This window comes from Arachis duranensis, chromosome 7 (assembly GCF_000817695.3).
Source record: "Arachis duranensis cultivar V14167 chromosome 7, aradu.V14167.gnm2.J7QH, whole genome shotgun sequence".
In the NCBI taxonomy this organism is placed as follows: domain Eukaryota; kingdom Viridiplantae; phylum Streptophyta; class Magnoliopsida; order Fabales; family Fabaceae; genus Arachis; species Arachis duranensis.
The window spans coordinates 61,399,038-61,411,669 of NC_029778.3; positions in this window are offsets into that span (position 1 = coordinate 61,399,038).

Below are 12,632 nucleotides of genomic sequence, written 5' to 3' on the forward strand. Positions count from 1 at the left end.
CACTTTATACCGGTTTGAATTCAATACCTTTTATATACAAGTTACAAGAAAAGAAATAAATAGTACAAAAAAATGATTATGTTTTGTTCTGCATGAATGAATGTGATAATATTACCGTTATTTTCTTTAAATTTTCTCTTCTTTTATTGCTCAAGAAAAATTATAATACATGCTATGTTTCTTTTTAAAATCCCATGAATGAGTTGGAGATAAGTATAGAAGTGTTACATATCACTGAAAATTTTGAATTCTCACACTTTTTATTTATATTATCTCCAGAAGAGGAGAACCTAATGGAAGAGGATTCGGAGGAGAAAATTACTTTACCCGCAAAAAAAAAAAAGAAAAAGTGTTGGAGGAGGATAATTGGTATTTAGATTTGTGAAATACTGAAAGGTTCAAATGGATGGAGTATGGAACTGAGGATGGGAGTTTTTTCGACCAAATTTAGTTTATGACGTATTGTATTTTTTAATTAATTCTCTTTAAGATATTTGACTGAATGTTAGGAACAAGATTTTTTTTACTAAATTTAGTTTATGGCGTATTGTATTTTTTAGTTAATTCTTCTTAAGATATTTGACTGAATGCTAAGAACAAGATACATATGATATTATATTTCTATTGAATGCGTCAATATCTCATTTCGTTGATAACTGTTGTGTAGTTTTAATAAGATCCCTTGAGTACTCTCCTTTAGAATTGAGATTTCTCCTCAATGAGTAACACCCTATCAAAAGGCTTTAAGGATAGGCTTAGTTTGGGTTGTTAAATACTGGAGGAGAATAATATTGTTGGTGATAGTCCCAATTCGATAGAGCAGAACCGTTTTACTCCCAAAAAGTTCAAATTTAAAGGAGAAGAACTGTTCTACTCATGAAAATTTTAATATGATAAAAATAAATAATATTATTAATATGAGAAGGATAATTCAAAAGATAATATGGTCATTGAAGTGTATCTTAAAAAGAAGAAAAGAAAATAGTTCATTGAGAACGAAATCACTAACAATTGATATAAAAAAGTTTGGCATAATAAATTGTAAAAAATTTCATAATTTTTAGATAATATGTTTGAAAATAGACGAGTGAGTGATTTAAAGGACAAGTGAAGAAACAAACATGGTATTAAATTTTGATGAAGATGAATTTTTTTGAGCATGTAGATGTATATATCTTTAGTGAGGTACCTGAATCCAAAATTATGTGAAAAATTTTAAGTAAAAAAATGATGCTAACTTCTTTTTTTGAGGCATTGAATGTATATTATACTGTTGGATCTAAATTTTTACAAAAATGTACAAATCAAGAAAGACCGATGGAAAACAAAAATAGATATCTAAATATATTCAACTCCACTTACTTGTAGGGCTATTGTTCTTTTTCAACCTAAAAATTATTAGAAGTCTTATGTTCATCATAATAGAAATCAAGTTCAACATCCTAATTTAATGGAGGAGAATAGTATTTCTCATGAAAGTCTCAATTTGATGGATTAGACTAGTCCTGCTCACAAAAATCTCAATTTGATAGAAAAGAACAATATTACTCATAATTATGAGTAGGACGATTCAAATGTTTTAGTTAGATAGTTAGATTAATACATAAGGCTTAATTATTATTTCATTCACATATATTGACAAATGTGTTTGAGGATCAAAAACTAACATAATGATTATTTCATTCACATTTTTTATCCTTTAAAACAAAAAACATAGAAAAACAACTACTAATACATAATTTCGCATCACTACATAATATACGCTACACTCTTATTTATTTGAATACAAAGAATGCATATTAAGCAAAAAAAAAACAGTTCCATAAAAAAATAACAACAAAACATACATAACACATTTTATATTTATTTTTTATTTTCACCTACTATATCATACACAATAAAATACCAAGCACTAACTACACAATAATTTCTTTGGCATTGCCATTAAGATTATTGTGAATTAGAATTTTATTAGAAGATATTTGTTATCATTATTTTAATATCTAGTGTCTTGTGTAAAAAAATATTTTTTTAAGTCATTTAACCAAATACTATCCAAACTAGACCAAATTAACGTTAATATTTTGCTTTAAATGTTTTATTTATTTAATTTTTCTACATTGGCCCGTGACCCACCCGATATAGGAAGCGTGTTCTTTTGGTATTAGGAGAGCGTCTTTACGTTCAAGCAGGAAGCTGCTTAATACCCAAAAAAAGAAAGAAAAAAGTTCTTTTACTTTTGCTTACACTTTAACAACACAACACCACCTGACCAACAAGAAAAAACACCACCACGATAATAGAGATAGATTTATCGTTGTTTTCTTGAGTAATGGATTCTGAAACCAAGCCTGTGGTGGTTCATCAAGTTTGGGCATCAAACCTTGAATCTTTTACAAGGGGTATAAATTAAAATACAAAGAGCAATTACTAATATCTTAAGAACATGGTAAAAAAATTAGAGAACGTGTTAATTGGCGAAAAATTTCGTAAACTACATATTTCTTTTTTGACGTGCGGTTACTATTTAGCTCTAGATATATTAGTATATGGTTATGCTAGGTAACCAATGACTTTCTTAAATAACATGAACAACGGGCCCTAAAATTGGCCCAATTCAACTAAAATGGATGAGTAAACACTCAACTCGGTTCTTGTCCATTTTCACGAAGGACAAAACGATCCCTGTCCAAAAAAAGGGGATACTTCGACTCTCAATCTTTTTATTTTGGGACAATACGATCCTTCTGTTAAAAAAATTATTTAAATAATAATAAAAATTAGTTTTGTGGAAGTTTTATTATATTTTGTGGGGATTTTAAACCTCCACAAACTATTAATAAGTTTATTTTTGAAAAATTCCTTCACCAATGGTCGTTAAGTGAAGAAAAACTATCGATAAAAAAGATGCCGCAAAAAAAGTAATTATAGTACAAATACCTTTTAAAAGAAAAAAATAACATCGAATAAGAAATGAAAAAAGAGAACTTTAATATTGATAATATTGGTATTGGTGATGATGACGGTAGAGGAGATAATGATGATGATAAAGTAATAAAAATAATAGAAGTAGGAGCCATAATAATGAAGATAAAGAAGGTAGTGGTAGTATTCGTAATAATTGATTATATTATTGAAAATAATTTTGTGAAGGTTTAAAACCCTCACAAAATACAAATGAAACCCTCGCAAAACTAATTTTTACTATTATTTAAATAGTTTTTTTAACAGAAGGATCTTATTGTTCCAAAATAAAAAGGTTGAGGGTCGAAGTGTCCCCTTTTTTTTGGATAGGGATCGCTTTGTCCTTCGTGAAAATGGACAAGAACCGGATTGGGTGTTTACTCAAAATAGACTACACCCTAATTTTTCTCCAAATCTTAATTTTTACCATCCTAATCATCTACTCCCTTTTTAGCCTAGCAGTAAATACGTTCCCTTACCCCTAAAAGTGAAAGTGCAGTCATCAAGGAGAGCACTCACTGTTGGTGCTCAATTACAAACACCCACCAATTCTGCTACAACTTGAACAGCCGTCGGACCTAAAAAGCTTCTCGCTGCCAACTTCCATCCATCCTATCTCTCCGCTACTGCTGTCATTCAGAGCGCCTCCCTCGTGTAGCTGTCAAGCATTCGTCGACGTGTAGGAGAACCCCCGTCGCCGTCCCCTGGTCGTCGCACAGCTGCACCCCCACGTCTCTTGTTGTCGGCCCACACTATCGATTGATGGCTCAGTATTGTTCGCACCGCCTGCTCGTCTTTTGCCAACAACCTCAATGCCACCATTCTGTGTCCCTGATCACAGCCTTCAAAGGTTAGTCCAAGGCTAGCTATTTTTTTTACTGATTTGGTGTTCATAAAAATCTTTAGGTGATGTGTTTTTTTTTTTTGAATGGTTGTGTTGTTTGTGCTCACCGCTGAATCAGTTTGACTTCTGGGAGTGTTGATAAACATAATTACAGTTTAATGTTCTTGAATAGTCTCTTTGTGTCGTCTTATTTTTTAATGGTTGACAGAATTTAGGTTTGTTCTGTCCCTGGGTATTAGGAAGTCATCAATTGGTTTCAAGCATGTTTTTTTTAATTTTTTGCAGTATGAGTTGTTTATGCATTGTAAAATGTATCGTTATTTCACTATGCGAATGGATGGTTGAAATTTTTTAACAAGAATGTGAAATTTGTTTGAGTCTAGTGACCAAATTTTTGCTTCCATTAGTTCACCTACCTTTGTGTCACATGTGAATTATCATTCAATTTACTTGTTAGGTATATTTGATTTTGTAAAAATATGGTTTAAGTGGTTTCATTTGTTTAGTTTCAGAATAATTTGCAAGCCAAATTATAATGTGTCAACACCTATTTGTATATACAGTTTTCGAATTGGGTTGGGGTTGTTTGTTAGATTTTTAATCACAGTTGAAAGTGTAATATGCTTTTTCTACACATGATTAATTGTTTATTTTGTTACCTCTTAACCTTGGATGTTCAATTTTGACTGCTTCCTTTCCAGGGAGATTATTATACCTTGTTTTTGGTTGTTTGCCTGGTTACTAGTTACTCACATTGTTCACTACTGTTGTTATACCATTGTTGAGTTCCAATTTTTTTTCTTAGAACATGGACGGTAATATTACATGGTGCATGGATGCTTGGAATAAAGCCAACAGTATGAAATATGTTTGAGTTCAATGACCATTTTTTAGCATTCTTTAGTTTTTGTATTTGTGTTTCATGTGATTTAATTTGAAATTCTATCCATTAGGATGTTTGGTTTTGTAAAACACTGTGAGACAAACATGAGAAGGACTTTTGTGTTGGTTTAACTCGTGACGTATTATTTCAGTTATGAATACTATGGAATCCTAATTATAATGTCTGAAAAAATTATGTGTATATAGTTCTGAAATTTGGTTGGTATTATTTGTTTGTGTTTTTATTCACAAATGAAACTGTAGTATGCTAATAATCCATGTCATTAAATTGTTAGTATGGTACCTTCACACTGCGGATGTTTGACCAGGGCTGCTTACTTAGCCGGATGATTATTTCACCTGGTATTTAGTTGTTTGATTGTTTGTTCTAGTGGTTGATTCTGTGATTGGTTGATTTTTTTCATTATGATTGATAGTTGGTTTTGTTAATAGTGCACAACATTAGTTGCTCTATTTATCTGACAAGGCATCCATCATTATCGTGTACTCATTTTAGTGCCATGCTACTGTGTGTGTCAAGCTCATATGGTGGTTATTTAGGTTTCTAATTCTAGTCAAATGATAACGTGTAGTGAGTGGCAAGACTAATGATTTACTGGTACCTGACAGGCAAGAACGTGTTCTAAGTTTGATTTGCTAAGTAGCATTCAGATGGGAAAAAGGTAATCTGCGTTTTGTTGTGAAGTAGTCTTTATTATAGTTGCGTATAACGTGTATTTTGTTTGTTATTAGAAATTAGTCGAGACGTGCTGTTCTCCATGCTATATCAACGGGATGATCACCCACCTGGAAAACATTAATGCCGATGCGAAGCTAGTAGAGATCGACGCAATTGGGTTTGGATTCGTGAAGAGGATTCCACAATGGGTAGTGAAACAGAGTATAATGATATAACTAGCGAATGCATACAATGTGGAGACACTTATAGTGGATGTCGGAAACATCCGCATTAATTTTGAGTTGATAGGGAGTGTATTAGGGATACACTGGTGGTAAGCTATTGCTATTCCCTTTTGAAGTGTTTGTCATATTTAGTTCAGTTGGTTTCTTTTTACTTTGTGTAACTATTATTATACATACTTCGGTTAATCCAAAATGTAAGTGTTGACATACTCGAATTAGACAAAGAGAATCCTGCCCACGTGGCCATCATAGAACAATTTAAGAAAAAAACAATCACCCAGTTGCACGACTTTATATATGCCTGCCCCATGGACATCGAAGCAGAACGGACAAATTTTAGAAGGCACTTCATATTGGTGATCCTAAAGATGTTCTTATGCCCAACGAGTCAACAAACCATATTTCTATGGCACATACCTCCAATTCTGGATATCTCCGACCCCAGCAAATTTAATTGGGCGCATAAGACATTCAAGTGGTTGGGGCTAACAATAGAAAAATTCAAAACTAAGAAGCATAAAACTTGTGGTGGATGCATGTTCACCCTGATGGTATCTTTAAATGTTTAATTGCTTATATATCCTACTTGATTTTATGTTGTACCACTTAACTTTTCAACGTTTTCATTTAGCTATTATACTTTCAACGACTAAAGCATGGTCCGCTAGATAGCCTAGAACTAGAGCCATGGGTCACTACATGGACTGTTGCAGAAATTGACAAGGGTTAAATGCTACAGGTGGATAGATTAAATGCTAATTTGAAGTGTTTATTTGTAATTGCAAAACTGAATGCATGCCCCTATATCCTTTAGATGTTTTGTATGGTTAACATAAATGTAATTGTTATATCCAACAAACTAAGGCTGTTATATGAATTTCTCGATGGATGTATTCTGGAAAGCAATGATCAATCCGTTAAAAGCAAGTAGCATAAGACATCAGAACAATCGCCATCGAGGCCAGTTGAAACAAAACTACCTGAAAGCCATACAGCGGCAAAAGGGGTAAGTGCATCTTGTTGTGGATATAGGTTGGCTTTGTAACTTAGTTACTCAAATTAAATACCAATTTTGTTGAGGTTTGATGCTGAATATGTTTTTATGCCATGTTAGATGTATTTGATGTTTAAATCTCATGGTATGTGGGTGGATATTGACATAGTGATGTATATGTTCATCTTGGAACCAACGGGGCATATCTTTTTAATTGAATTTCCTTTTGTTGTCCTTAATTTGTGTGTTGCATTTGTAATATGCTTGTTTTCTCCTAATAACCTATTCGACATTTACAACACAGGAAACCAAAATAGGCATTCGCAAGAAGCTGCTTGTCATCAGAGGTAACTCTTGCAAAGGTAGCACAACAGCACTTGAGGCCCCAAAACGCACAGAGAGACTTGTAGTTGATGTCAACTCCGACAATGACGATAATGAGCTACTTGCTCAAAGAAGGTGTAGCCTGTTTCAAGACAACTGGAACCCACATGGTGAGCAGCTAGATAAGGAGGCAAACCCGTCAACTGCACAAAAAAAGGATCCAGTTACACCATCTACATCACTTGTGCAAGTTACTGAATACTATTTTAACAGACAAGTTCAAAGGGTTAACAACTGTTGTATATGTCAATTGGTCATATCTTGTTTTTCCTATGATTTTAATTCGCATAATTATTGTGTTATCTAAGTATAGTTGCAGGTTTTGACTTGAACTTCGTGCAGTGTCCCGAAGTTGAGGAAATATTGGTAAACGTTGAATAGGGTAGGAACACAAGGCCAATAAATATGGAACCCCTGCAGACCGTGATGCCAAAGAAGTCATGCTGCCACGCACCTAGCCCTGGAAAGCCTAACTTTTCTCTTGGATTGATACAGCTTGAGAAGTCACCAGCCACGCCCCCTATCACAACAGCACATCCAAGGCTTAAGAATCTCAAATTAGGAGAGTATAAGGAGAACAAGGTCAGAGGTTGGATACTGAACTCCTCCCTCAACAATGTGGTACAATTGGCAACCTACAAAGGTAGGCGACATCTTCAGTTGTCGAAGAAGGATCTATGGACATTGAAAACATATTATTGGGTCAATAGCAACATATGTTATTAAACTACATGTTGTAGTTACACTCATTTTGTTCGTCATACAATTGATATCGTGCTTATTAATTTTACCACGCAGAAAATTCATTGGATGTGTTACACATTTAATGCACAGGTTATCCAATTCAGACGTGATTTCTACTGTGTATGTCCGAGAATATTGGTTTGAAGACTATATTTTTTTGGTAATCTTACAATACTTGTTGCATAATTGACTACTGCTTTGTCAACAGGAAACAGTGACACGACAGCATAACCTGGATTTATTCCATAACGAGCCAATTCCGGTATATGAGGGCTTAGTTCCAAACTTCGGAGAGGATACTAGATTCTTTGACAAAGTGAAGGCAGCCAAGAGAAAATAGGTGAGACATCATTTGATTTTATGAAGTGCATGGTATACCATATTTAGATTAGTACATATTTGTCCGGATTATTTATTCTATCTAGTTTGCTAGGTATATGTTGAATATGTTAGACATTGCCTCATGTGTTGTCTTCATAGATTTATTGAATCGTACTAATTAATTTTGGAAAGGGATTTGTTTGTTAAATTCACCATGAATAGGGAAGTTTGTTTCACTTGTGAAGGGTATGATTTGCTTGTCATGCATTTGACACCATGCGGTTAATTGTTGAACATGTTATTTGTGAGTTCTTGTTGCAGTGATTTATTTTAATGTGTTCGAAAGGATATTAGCAGTTGTATGTGTTTGACGTGGCAATGAAAGAGGTGTTGATAATCGATAGTATGCATGATGAGGCACCCGACGATGAACGGAGGAAACTAGATGCATATGTGGTAAGCTAAGACACAGCCTAATCATCATGTGCGTTGTTTATGTATACACCAATAGAAAAAAAAAACAAAACTTGACGAAATATGACTGAGTATTTTACAGGGTTGACTAATTGGAGACATGGCTAAAGTGGCCATCTTGACATACGACTGAAGTACGAATGGCCAAAATTATGCATATGCCAAAGTCCCTATACAACCAAACGGGTAAGTAGAACCAAAGCAACTCACCCAACAAATGTATCCATTCCCAGTTGCTATAATATTGATATCATCCTAATAGCACCATTCTTACTTAATTATGTAGTTGGAATTGTGGCATCTACGCCATTAAATTCATGGAGACATGGACTGAAGATTGTAAACTAGATGAATGGGGCAAGGTAAGTTACCCGGTCACTTTGTTTTAGTTTGTTATTTGTGTTTCATGTTACTTTGACATTTCGAACATCGCGCTCACAATGAAAACTCCATACAGGATATGCTTCGGGCAATGAGAGTGGAGTTCATGATGGATATTGTCATGGGAGCACATAATGAATCAATTGATCAGGTGTGAACTTTGTTGGAACAAAATGATGAACACGTACGCCGCAACCATGCAAGAAACAAGAAAAAGAGGTTAAGTCATTGTTTACAGCACCAAGCACAAGGACATTGATGAAACGGGTCGGAGAATTACCTATGAGGAAGAACCGGAATGGGAGACCTTTTTCGTTATATGCCAAGTGCACCAATGGTGGCATGTATTGGGTAGGACCTTCCTAATTGCACCAAATATGGACCTGCACTGATGTGTGATGATGCCTTACAGTGCAGTTCCCCACTTCAGCCATTACGTGAACACCCACTTGAAACATGGAATCTCCTTGCTGCCTAGCAGAGCACAGCCTAACAAAATAGACTTACCATGATGGTTTACATAGACAAAAGAAGCGAACGGTGAACCATGCCTAAAGTAAAAATAACCACATTTATGAACATCCAACTAATACAAAATAACAAAAAAAGTAAACAACATCAACGTAAATAAATTTTACTGGTTCATGTTGTATGTGGTATCAAATGACACCACATCTCCATAGTATTCATAGGACGCCTTGCACCTTGCATCCACTCAAACTACACTCCTAAATTTATAATCGCCGTCTACATTCACTGAGTAGAAGAAGTTTGGATTTATCTCCTTCATTCGCATGAAGTAATTCAGCATCTCCTTGACATCGGCGTTGACATTAGTGGATCAGAGCCTTGATGAGATGTAATTCCTAACATCCTTCTTTGAGAAGCCCAGGTTCGATGGCCCATCAACCTCATTAGCCAATGCTTGAAATGTCTTGTTGAGTCGAATGCCCGCCTCATTATTAACCTCAATCACGCATTTCGTATGCATGGTCAACTCTCTATTCTCGTGGTAATGCACCATCCTTTTAGTTGAACATGGGTGCGAGTGCCTCAAATCAACCTTCAACAAGACCCAATCTTGCTTCTCTTTGTCAAACTTTGCATATATCCTTATTCTTTCGTGTGGGTGCTTTGACACGAGATCCACAGAAACCCTCCCGATTACAATGAATAGATTAGTTAATCGGTTCCTTTGTTATCGTGTCGAAATTTGTGTTCCGTATCTTACTTACGAAACTGAATTCTTTGCAAAGGTCACATAAAAATCCTGGGCCAGCTTCAAATGCTCAAACCGCATCTCAACTCTTGCTATTTCGTCTTCGGCAAAGTAACTGCGATCTGGTAACTACGAATCAGTTCAAAACAGACATCATTCGATAAACATGAGGATTAATGGTCAATTCAAACATGCAGTTCACGAAAAAACAGCAATAAATTATAGTCCAAACCTCATTCATTAACAAGATCCGTGTCATCACTACTAAACTCAGTAATGTCCGTACATTCTATGGCGTACAATCAAACATACACAAACAAACACAAAAAAACAAACTAATTAGATACCGTACTATTAAATAAATATCAACTAAAAAGATTTTATTAATATTTTTTCTAAGAATATCATTAAAAATTTATTACTATACATGAATTAAAAGAAATCATAACAATGAGTATGTACTCATAAAAAGTCCCACCTAACTAGTTAGGCTTATATTAATTATTTATATAGAGCATGCATGGGTCCACCACATCTGAAGTATACCTACACACTCTAAAAGCGAGTCTTCTTCTATGCTTTGAAAAGTCAAAAAGCTCATTATTAGCTGCTGTATTTTCCTTACATATGTAGCCATATTTGTTTGTGTATGCATGGCATGAGAGCATAGGGATGGGGATTCTAAACATTCTAATGGAAACCATGTGCAATGTTTTCTCGGTTAACACTAAGCATATACTGAACCAATTTTAGTATAACATATTAAAAAAGGTAACATAATAGTTTATCGACTCAAGTAAATAAATGTTCATCTTTATCTTCTTTAGAACTCCTTCTATGATTTATTACCCTTTAACTAATTACTATATTGACGGACCAAAACACCATAAAAATTTTTCTAAATAAATATTATCATGGTTTAAGAATGTTGGGCTTAGAATAACCATCTCATTTATATGAAAATAAACATACATCCCAATGCACCCACATACATTGCTTACCTTGTTAGACTTTTCACCTTTCACATCGCAAGAATTGAGAAAGTTGTCACTTGAATGCGTGGTATTATCGTCGGTAAAGGAAGCTGGGGCATGACAAACCGGTTCAACCAAATTGGACTCCATTGAAGTGGCAGTGAGAGGTCACATACATATGAAACGGCAGCCGCAGCTCTCCTTATATTCAGGCGAATCGGTTGAAGATGAAGAGGCGGTGACGGTAGATGCGGTGGGCTTTGGGGGCTGCACGATGCACGGGTTAGTGGACTGTAGGAAAATAAAAATTTCAGTGCACGGCAGGTTGTTGAGACGTTGGTGTAGAGGGAGATGGCGTTGGCTGTGGCTGCGCGGCAATGGCTACCGTCCAGGGCGGGAAAAGTCCAGCGAGAGTTAAGAGAAGATCAGCGACTAGTTGTAGAACCACAATTCACCAATGAAGCACGCGCCGTTAAAGGTGATGAAACGTGTAATTGCACAATGTGCAAAGCCTGATTTTTTTAAATTTGAAAATGATTATTATTGTTAGAAATTAATTACTCATGCCATTAATTAAATTTAGAATTAATTACTTTTTAACCCTATTGTTCATATTGTTCAACAATGTTATTATCTATCTACCTATACTTTTTCATTGGTATAATCTTTTTTGTTGTTTTTTTTGGATCATTCATTGTGACTAATTTATTTATTAACTAACATTCCAATTAGTACTCAGGAATACATAAAAAGTTCTAAACTTTAAAAAGAGGGAGGTTAGTTTTAGTTAAAAATTTTAAAATTTAAAATTTGAATGGAATATTAACAAATATTTTAGTTAGATAGTTAGATTAAAAAAAATCGAATTGTTACCATTGTATAAAATTTAGATTGTATTAAAATATATAGTTAGTAATCTCACATTCAAATGGAAGGAGACCATTTACAAAAATTTTCACCGATTAGTACGTTCTCTAATTTCTAGCACGTTCATAATATATTAGTAATTCCGTATTTGAATATTTTTTAATCCAATTATCCAATTAAAATATTTGTTAATATTCTATTTGATTTAAAATGTAACAAAATATATCTATTTCTTAAAATTGGTTCAAATCAAATTATTAATATTTTATATTATTTTAAAAAATTATATTTTATGCCAGTATATTTTTTGGCTATAAAAATTATATTTTTATTACTTATAAATACCCATATCTCGTTTACAATATAAACAAATTAATTATGAGTATATCTCGTTTACATCGTAAATGAGATATGTAGAGTACGTCAACTTTGATGTAACATGGGTGCACACATTTTATTTATTTAAAATTTGTGTCTTAACTTATTTATACTACTAAATAAGATATACTCATAATTAATTCGTTTATGCTGGAAACGAGATAAGTAATAGAATACAAAAACATAAATTATGTTCAAATTATATATACTGTTAAAAAAATATTTAAAATATTTATTAAAAAAATCATGAAGAAACATGATATGCTATTGAATATTAATGCA